This window comes from Eretmochelys imbricata, chromosome 4 (genome assembly GCF_965152235.1).
Source record: "Eretmochelys imbricata isolate rEreImb1 chromosome 4, rEreImb1.hap1, whole genome shotgun sequence".
Classification (NCBI taxonomy): Eukaryota; Metazoa; Chordata; order Testudines; family Cheloniidae; genus Eretmochelys; species Eretmochelys imbricata.
In genome coordinates this window covers 1,105,773-1,115,476 of record NC_135575.1, presented here as the reverse complement: position 1 = coordinate 1,115,476, position 9,704 = coordinate 1,105,773, and the positions used below count along the sequence as shown (strand labels likewise).

The following is a 9,704-nucleotide window of genomic DNA, read 5'->3' as shown; positions in this document are numbered from 1 at the left end:
CATTGGAATTCTGGGTTGAGATCCCAAAGCCTGATGGGGCTAAAATATTGTCTCGGGTGGTTCTGGGTCCATATCGTCAGGCCCCTGTTCCCTCCCTCCCTCCGTGAAAGCAACAGCAGACAATCGTTTTGCACCTTTTTTCTTGAGTTACCTGTGCGGACGCCATACCACGGCAAGCATGGGGCCCGCTCAGCTCACTTGGGCAATTAGGATCACATTAAACACCACACGCGTTACCCATCATGGTGCACCATGGTGCTAATGGGGCAGGTTCATGCAGTGGAACGCCGATTCTGGGCCCGGGAAACAAGCACAGACTGGTGGGACCGCATAGTGTTGCGGGTCTGGGACGATTCCCAGTGGCTGCGAAACTTTCGCGTGCGTAAGGGCACTTTCATGGAACTTTGTGACTTGCTTTCCCCTGCCCTGAAGCGCAGGGGTTTTTGTAACCTTTAAGCTGGACCCCAGAACGTCACTCTTGGTGCTGAATCCTTGCAGCTGCTCTTTTAATATCTAGCAACTGCCTGAGTCTCCACATGCTTGTTCTTTCTTTCTTTCTTTCTTTCTTTCTTAATAAAATTTACCTTTTTGAAGACCATGCCTGTGTCTTTAGAGGTCCGTACACGTTTTTCAGTTAGTTGCTCGCAACAGCTGATTTCTTCTTCTTTTCCTTTTCTCAGCTCTTCCCCGGGGGTTGGGGGGGGGGTGGAAGAGCTTGGGGGTACCCCACAGGAAGGAATTCCCGAATGTGCCTTCCTGGGTTCTCAGAGGGGTTCTGCATTTGGTGGCAGCATTTCCCAGCCCAAGGCCAGGGGGATCTGGAACCGTGGGAGTTTAATACAAGCCTGGAGTGGCCAGTATTAATGTGTAGAGACCTTGTGGATCCCGGCCTTCTGCGCTCTAAGTGCCAGTGGGGAATCCGCCTTGACAGCATCCCAGATGGGGAAGTTTCCCATGAGCCTGGCTCCCCAGACCAGGAGAGACCAGCCCAGGGCAGGATCCAAAACCCAGTGATACTAACGCCCACAGTGACCCTACTGCAGCATGGGGCAACCTTCCCAGGCCCCAGAGCCTCGGAACCTCCTCTCCCCGCCAGAGGAGGAGACGCACCAAAAAGAGTTCCCAGAAATGATGTAAACAGCTGAGTGACCAGCAAAAGCAGAGAAAATAAAGGGGTTAGGTCATCATCTGCCTGTGCCTAGATCAGGGGGCTGGGGCCCGGACTCCTGGGTTCTCTCCCTATCTTTGCTGCTTCCTTGGCAAATCCCTTTCCTCTCTTTGTGGCTCTCTCCCCATGCCCGGGGGGTGGCGGCGCTGGGAGGTGCCGGGATGACTGTGTCTCACTCCCCCAAGGGGAGAGCGGGGCGGGCGCTTCGTTCACCGGCCCCGCGGAGCGGTTCGAGCCCCTCGCCGGCCGGAGCAGCGGCCGAGCTCCGGGAGAGCGGCGAGAGCCCCGGCCCCGGGGCCCCCGGACCGACCGGAGCCCGAGCTGCCGCGGCCCGTCCCCCGCGGGCTGCGGGGCCCCTGGAGGCTCGGGGGGATCCCCGGCCGGGGCGGGGCCCGGCCCGAGCTGTGACCCCCCCTCTCCCGCCGGCCACCCCCAGCCGGGGGGTGCGGCCCCCCCCAACCTCCAGCCTCGGCATCCAGGGAACAGCGACCTCGGCCGGGGAGCGAGTCGCGGCTCCGGGCCGGGCAGCCCCGAGGCCACGGTCCCCGCCGCGCCGAACCCCCCGCTCGGACTGCCCCTCCCCTCCGCCTACCGGCCCCGCCGGGCTCTGCCCAGCGACCGGTGACGGCGCCGGGACTCCGCGTCGCGATTGGTGGGATGCTCGGGGCAGGAGCTGGCTCCGCCCCCCGCGGCGTTCTCGGGTCCCGGGGCCGCGTCCGGTCGCGCTGCGGGGGGTCCGGGCCTGGCGCTGGCGCTGCGCCTCCTGCTGCCGCTGCTGGGGGCTGCAGCCCTGCCGGGGGCCCGATCCCGTGAGCATCGGGGCGCGGGCAGCCGGGCTGGGGGGAGCTGGGTGCCGGGGGGGGGGCAGTTCTGGGCTCTGCGTTCAGAGGTGTCGGGAGACCCCCCCCCGCGCCCCCCCCCGGCACTGAGCGGTCGCTGACAGGGATCAGTGACGTTGCTATAGTGACCGGGGGGGGTCCTGGCCCCCTTGTGCCCGGCGCTGCCGGGGGCTGCGGGGACAATGTGCCGTGGGGGGCGGAGCGCCCCTGACCCGAGCGGTGACCCCGGCGTCTCCCGCCGACCGCCCCCAGCCGGGGGGTGCGGCCCCGCTCGGACCGGCACCCATGGGTGCTGCACCCGCCGACGAGCCCCTCGCGGCCCCGTGCGGCTCCCGGGCTGCGGGGCATCCCCGGGGCCAGGCGCTGCCCAGGCCGGGTCCCTGCCCGCGTCTCCGGGCCGGGCGGGGCTCTCAGACCCGCGTCCTGTGGGCAGAGCCGGGCTGAGGGTCAGCGGGGGGAGTAAACTGACCCCCCAGACAGACCAGGGTTCAGTGACCGGAAAAGGCTTCTCGGGTCTCTCGGACCTTTAATGGCTCCCAGACGGTTCCTCACGCCGGGTTTCACCCCAGGGCCCGGGACTCCCGAGTGGGGCTTGTCCTCGGCTCCGTCCAGCCGGGCTCCGTCAGCACCAGTCTAGTCCCACCCACAGTCCCCAATGGGTCCTGTCTGTCCTGGGAGCAGGTCCTTCGAGGCGTCATCCCAAGGAGGAGATGTCAACCCCGCTCTCTCTCTGGCCGCGTGTTGGCACCCCGGGTCGGGGGGAGAGTTTGGAGCCCCTGGATCTGTGCGTTAGTCGGGTCTTCGTTTGGGCGAGGTGAGCTCCCGCGGCAGAGCCCAGAACAGCTGCTGCGTTTGTGCGGTTGGGGTCTCCTGAACCTGCCGGATAAAGAGCTTCCGGATCCCTGCAGGGTGGGGTGAGGAGAGGGGAAGGCCCATCCTGCTTTTCCAGGCGTGGACTTGAATCTTCCTTGTTCCCCAGGGGGCAGCAGCTCAGACCCTGGGGAGCTCAGGAGCCTGTATTGAGCTGGGTGAGGCTGCGGGGTGGGTTTGGGGTTCGTTTGAAATGGTTTAAGGCACACTGGTGCCCTTGTGTCACCTCAGTAACAGGCTTGTTTTGACTTAAAGAGGGTTAGGCCCCAGTGCAGCCTGGCCCTACAGGATCATAGGACCATGGAAGACATGGGTTGGAAGAGACCTCAGGAGGTCATCTAATCCAACCCCCTGCTCAAAGCAGGACCAATCCCCAACTAAATCATCCCAGCCAGGGCTTTGTCAAGCTGGACCTTAAAAACCTGTAAGGAGGGAGATTCCACCACCTCCCTAGGTAACCCATTCCAGTGCTTCACCACCCTCCTAGTGAAATAGTGTTTCCTAATATCCAACCTAGATCTCCCCCACTGCAACTTGAGACCATTGCTCCTTGTTGTGTCTTCTGCCACCACTGAGAACAGCTGAGCTCCTTCCTTTTTGGAACTCCCCTTCAGGTAGTTGAAGGCTGCTGTCAAATTCTCCCCTCACTCTTTTCTTCTGCAGACTAAATAACCCCAGTTCTCTCAGCCTCTCCTCATAAGTCATGTGCCCCAGCCCCCTAGTCATTTTCGTTGCTCTCCACTGGACTCTATCCAATTTGCCCACGTCCTTTGTTTAGTGGGGGGGGGACCAAAACTGGCCGCAGTACTCGAGATGTGGCCTCACCAGTGCCGAATAGAGGGGAATAATCTCTTCCCTCGATCTGCTGGCAATGCTCCGACTAATGCAGCCCAGTATGCCGTTGGCCTTCTTGGCAACAAGGGCACACCGCTGACTCATCTCCAGCTTCCCATGCACTGTCATCCCCCGGTCCTTTTCTGGAGAATTGCCACTTAGCCAGTCGGTCTGCAGCCTGTAGCGGTGCATGGGATGCTTCCATCCTAAGTGCAGGACTCTGCACTTGTCCTTGTTGAACCTCATCAGATTTCTTTTGGCCCAATCCTCTAATTTGTCTTGGTCACTCTGGACCCTGTGCCTACCCTCCAGCATATCTACCTATCCCCCTAACTTAGTGTCATCCGCAAACTTTCTGACGGTGCAATCCATCCCATCATCCAGATCATTAATAAAGGTGTTGAACAAAACCGGCCCCAGGACTGACCCCTGGGGCACTCTGCTTGATACCGGCTGCCAGCTAGACATCGAGCCATTGATCCCTACTCGTTGAGCCCGACGATCTAGCTAGCTTTCTATCCACCTTATAGTCCATTCATCCAGTCCATACTTCTTTAACTTGCTGACAAGAATACTGTGGGAGACCGTATCAAAATCTTTGCTAAAGTCAAGGAATAACACGTCCACTTTTTTCCCCATATCCACAGAGCTAGTGCTCTCATCATAGAAGGCAATCAGGTTGGTCAGGCATGACTTGCTCTTGGTGAATCCATGTTGACTGTTCCTGATCAGCTTCCTCTCTTCCAAGTGCTTCAAAATGGATTCTTTGAAGCTCTGCTCCATGATTTTTCCAGGGACTGAAGTGAGGCTGACAGGTCTGTAGTTCCCTGTATTTTTGTTCTTCCCTTTTTTAAAGATGGACACTATATTTACCTTTTTCCAGTCGTCCGGCACCTCATCCCAATGGCCTCAGGTTTTCAAGGATAATGGCCAATGACTCTGCAATCACATCAGCCAACTCGGCACCCTTGGAGGCACTAGATCCGACTCTATGGACTTGTGCATGTCCAGCTTTTCTAAATAGTCCTTAACCTGTTCTTTTCACCATTGAGGGCTTCTCACCTCCTCCCCATACTCTGCTGCCAAGTGCAGCAGTCTGGGAGCTGACCTTGTCTGTGAAGACCGGCAGAAAAAGCATTGTGAGTACTTCAACTTTTTCTACATCATCTGTCACTAAGTTGCCTCCCCCATTCAGTAAGAGTCCCACACTTTCCCTGACCGCCTTCTTGTTGCTAACATACGTGTAGAAACCTGTCTTTTTACCCTTCACATCCCTTGCTAGCTACAACTCCAATTGTGCTTTGGCCTTCCTGATTACACCCCCGCATGCTCGAGCAATATGGTTATACTTCTCCCTAGTCATCCAGTTTCCACTTCTTGTAAGCTTCCTTTTTGTATTTAAGTTTACCGAAGATTTTCACTGTGAAGCCAAGCTGGTCACCTGCCATATTTGCCATTCTTTCTGCACATCGGGTTGTTTCTTCCTGTGCCCACAATAAGGCTTCTTTAAAATACAGCCAGCTCTCCTGGACTCCTTTCCCCTTCATATTAGCCTCTCAGGGGATCCTGCCCATCAATTCCCTGAGGGAGTCAAAATCTGCTTTTCTGAAATCCAGGGTCTGTATTCTGCTGCTCTTCTTTCTTCCTTTTGTCAGGATCCTGAACTCGACCATCTCATGGTCACTGCTGCCTAGGTTGCCACCCACTTCTACTTCCTCTACCAATTCTTCCTTGTTGGTGAGCAGGTCAAGAGGAGCAGGGCCCGTAGTTGGTTCCTCCAGCACTTGCACCAGGAAGTTGTTCTCAACACTCTCCAAAAACTTCCTGGATTGTCTATGCACTGCTGTATTGCTCTCCCAGCAGATGTCAGGGTGATTGAAGTCCCCCATGAGAACCAGGGCCTGTGATCTGGAAACTTGTTAGTTGTCTGAAGAAAGCCTCGTCTACCTCATCCTCCTGATCTGGTGGTCTATAGCACAAGCCCACCACGACATCACTCTTGTTGCTCTCTCCTCTAAACTTAACCTAACCATTAGAGAATGGAAAGTTACAGCAAGTCCATCTGGGTCTGTCCAGAACTTTCTCTTTTGTTCCAGTCCAGAAGCTTCTCCTCCCTCCAGCAGCCCACACTTAGCCCCAAGGGGCCCCTCCTTAGTCTTTTGTTGTTGTTTCTGCCAAACATTGTCATCTGGACTCGTCTTCGGCTCTTTGTTTTTCAGCTGGTCACAGCTGGTTGGCTTCCTGCAGAGAATGGGTCATCCATCGTCATTAGTTGCTTGGTGCCAAATGTCCAGGCAGTTGTCTTCTGGGACTCCCCATCAGCATGGGGCTCAGACCCCAGATAGTGAGGCATCAGTCACACCTGGATCTCTGCAGCGTAAACAACCTTTTCCCCCACCTTGATAACCATGCAGCTTATAGGGGAAACTGAGGCACACACATTACAAATCATTGGGAGAGGTGATTGGTGGGTGATGCTGAGAAAGACCAGGTGATGATCGGAGCAGAGGAGTCTGCACCGGAGAGTTCAGAGAGCAGGGCTTGGTGAACCCAAGTCCAGTGCATGGCCCTTCTGGAGAGTCGGGGAGCTGACCCAGGGCAGCCAGGTGAATGCAGAGGGGAGGGTGAGAAGATGGGGAGCAGAGGGTCGGATGGGCCATCGCCTTGGAAGCTGAAGTTACTGAGGGGGAGTGTGGGAAGCTGAGGAAAGGGAGGGAGAGCTGGGGTGGGGACCAGGGAGGGTGACTGAGGGGAGGAGCGGGGTGGATGGCAGATGACAGCAGCGTGGAGAGAAGAAAAGAGAGAAATTAAGTGCAGGGCCCTGTAAAAGAAGAGATGGAGTGAGGAGGGGAGAGGGAGTGGCTGGAAGTAGCAGGTGAGTGGGGAGCAGAGGCCGCTGCAGGGCAGTGTCAAGAGGCAGGGAGCCAGATCTCTGAGAGGCAGGAGCGGGATCAGACTCTGATCCGTAGTGTCCCTGTTGCTCCCATCACTTCAGTGTCCAAGGGCTAGAGCCATAAAGGGGCTAAGGTGCCTAAATCCCAGAATCAGGCCCCCCAGTGTTCACAGTTGTGGGCCCCACGCTGCAGGCCAGTCAGCCTCACCTCAGTCCGTGGAAAAATCATGGAGGAGGCCCTCAAGGAATCAATTCTGAAGCACTTACAGGAGAGGAAAGTGATCAGGAACAGTCAGCATGGATTCACCAAGGGCAAGTCATGCCTGATTAACCTAACTGCCTTTTATAATGAGATAACTGGCTCTGTGGATGAGGGGAAAGCAATGGACGTGTTATTCCTTGACTTCAGCAAAGCTTTTGATACGGTCTCCCACAGTATCTTGCCAGCAAGTTAAAGAAGTGTGGGCTGGATGAATGGACTATAAGGTGGACAGAAAGTTGGCTAGATCATCATATAGTGGAGAAGCAGCTGTGGGTGACGGTGAGGAACCGGTCCCTTGGACATAGGGGAGGAGAAGCTGCGGACGACGGTGAGGAACCGGTCCCTTGGATAAGGGACCATAAACCAGTCGGAGAACACTTCAATCTCTCTCGTCACACAATCACAGACATGAAGGTCGCTATCTTAAAACAAAAAAACTTCAAATCCAGACTCCAGCGAGAAACTGCTGAACTGGAATTCATTTGCAAATTGGATACTATTAATTTAGGCTTAAATAGAGACTGGGAGTGGCTAAGTCATTATGCAAGGTAGCCTATTTCCTCTTGTTTTTTCCTACCCCCCCCCCCCCGATGTTCTGGTTTAACTTGGATTTAAACTTGGAGAGTGGTCAGTTTGGACGAGCTATTACCAGCAGGAGAGTGAGTTTGTGTGTGTATGGGGGTGGGTTTTTGGAGGGGTGTGAGGGAGTGAGAGAACCTGGATTTGTGCAGGAAATGGCCTAACTTCATTATCATGCACATTGTGTAAAGAGTTGTCACTTTGGATGGGCTATCACCAGCAGGAGAGTGAATTTGTGTGGGGGGGTGGAGGGTGAGAAAACCTGGATTTGTGCTGGAAATGGCCTAACCTGAAGATTACTTTAGATAAGCTATTACCAGCAGGACAGTGGGGTGGGAGGAGGTATTGTTTCATATTCTCTGTGTATATATAAAGTCTGCTGCAGTTTCCACGGTATGCATCTGATGAAGTGAGCTGTAGCTCACGAAAGCTCATGCTCAAATAAATTGGTTAGTCTCTAAGATGCCACAAGTACTCCTTTTCTTTTTGCGAATACAGACTAACACGGCTGTTACTCTGAAACCTGTCTTATGAAAGGCGACTCAAGGAGCTTGGCTTCTTTAGCCTAACCAAAAGAAGGCTGAAGGGAGATATGATTGCTCTCTCTAAATATATCACAGGGAAAAATACCAGGGATGGAGAAGAATTATTTAAGCTCAGTACCAATGTGGACACAAGAACAAATGGATATAAACTGGCCATCAGGAAGTTTAGACTTGAAATTAGACGAAGGTTTGTAACCGTCAGAGGAGTGAAGTTCTGGAGTAGCCTTCCAAGGGAAGCAGTGGGGGCAAAAGACCTATCTGGCTTCAAGATTAAGCTCGATAAGTTTATGGAAGAGATGATATGATGGGATAACATGATTTTGGCTATTAACTGATCTTTGACTACTAGTGGTAAATAGGCCCAATGGCCTGTGATGAGATGTTAGATGGGGTAGGATCTGAGTTACTACAGAGAATTCTTTCCTGGATATCTGGCTCGTGAGTCTTGCCCACATGCTCAGGGTTCAGCTGATGGCCATATTTGGGGTTGGGAAGGAATTTTCCTCCAGGGCAGATTGGCAGAGGCCCTGGGGCTTTTTCGCTTTCCTCTGCAGCATGGGACATGGGTCACTTGCTGGAGGATTTGCTGCACCTTGAAGTCTTCAAACCATGATTTGATGACTTCAATAGCTCAGACATAGGTGAGAGGTTTATTGCAGGTGTGGGTGGACCCCCATTCCCTGTTCCCATTCCCCCTCTCTCACTTCCTGATTGACTGCAGACTATATAGTAAAACTTGAGTTCTGCTTAGCTATGCCTTAATCAATCATTTTCCTGAAATTTAACTAACCAATCCTAACATATTGTAACATGATTATTAGGCAATTATATTCCACCACCTTAATTAGTTTACACCCAGCAAAATTAATTATACAGCAGAGAGAAACAATCACAGAACCAGACAGAGATTATACAGACAAACAATGGGGAAATGGGGACTACAGTGATAGAACAACACAGAAATGAGAATTTCACATCCCAGCTATTGATAAAAAGAAAAGGAGTACTTGTGGCACCTTGGAGACTAACCAATTTATTTGAGCATGAGCTTTTGTGAGCTACAGCTCACATCATCGGATGCATCACTTCATCGGATGCATACGGTATGCATCCGATGAAGTGAGCTGTAGCTCACGAAAGCTCATGCTCAAATAAATTGGTTAGTCTCTAAGGTGCCACAAGTACTCCTTTTCTTTTTGCGAATACAGACTAACACAGCTGTTACTCTGAAACCAGCTATTGATAAGTGAGTTCTTGCCAGACAGGATGCTATCAAACTAAGTTTCTTTTTACATTTTCTAGGCACTTCCCTTTCTCTGGAGGCGATAGGCATTATCAGGACAGGATTGTATCCTAACAGCCCAATAGCACCTTCTTTCAATGTGACTAGTTTGGAATGTGAGGATGTGACCGGTCACTTCCCAGCTTATGGCTGCCTCTGTTGCTTAGCCATAGGCCTTAGCCTAAGAACAGGGCCTCAGACTGTCACAGTAGGAGACGGCCCTTACACTGGCAGACAGTGACTTTGATTCTTTCTTTTATACCTCTAGAATTAGCTAAGTGCTAAGAATACACCGAATTTCTTAGAGTCTAGGCCTTTACAGACAGGCTTGAATGTCTATATCCTAACAGACATAAGCTTTCCTGTGCTGGAACCCACTTCGTCAGATGCATACATGAAAGCTTATGCTCAAATAAATGCGTTAGTCTTTAA

General features: G+C 53.3%; 1 protein-coding gene across 1 annotated transcript in view; it reads left to right on the top strand.

The window, feature by feature from the left end:
- Positions 1 to 1,845: 1,845 nt before the first annotated feature.
- LOC144263814 (class I histocompatibility antigen, F10 alpha chain-like) overlaps positions 1,846 to 9,704 on the top strand; it is a 40,390-nt gene continuing 32,531 nt past the window's right edge. Inside the window, exon 1 of the mRNA XM_077814801.1 lies at positions 1,846 to 1,977. The gene's annotated coding sequence lies outside the window, so the exon portion shown is untranslated. The remainder of the gene's footprint in view (positions 1,978 to 9,704) is intronic.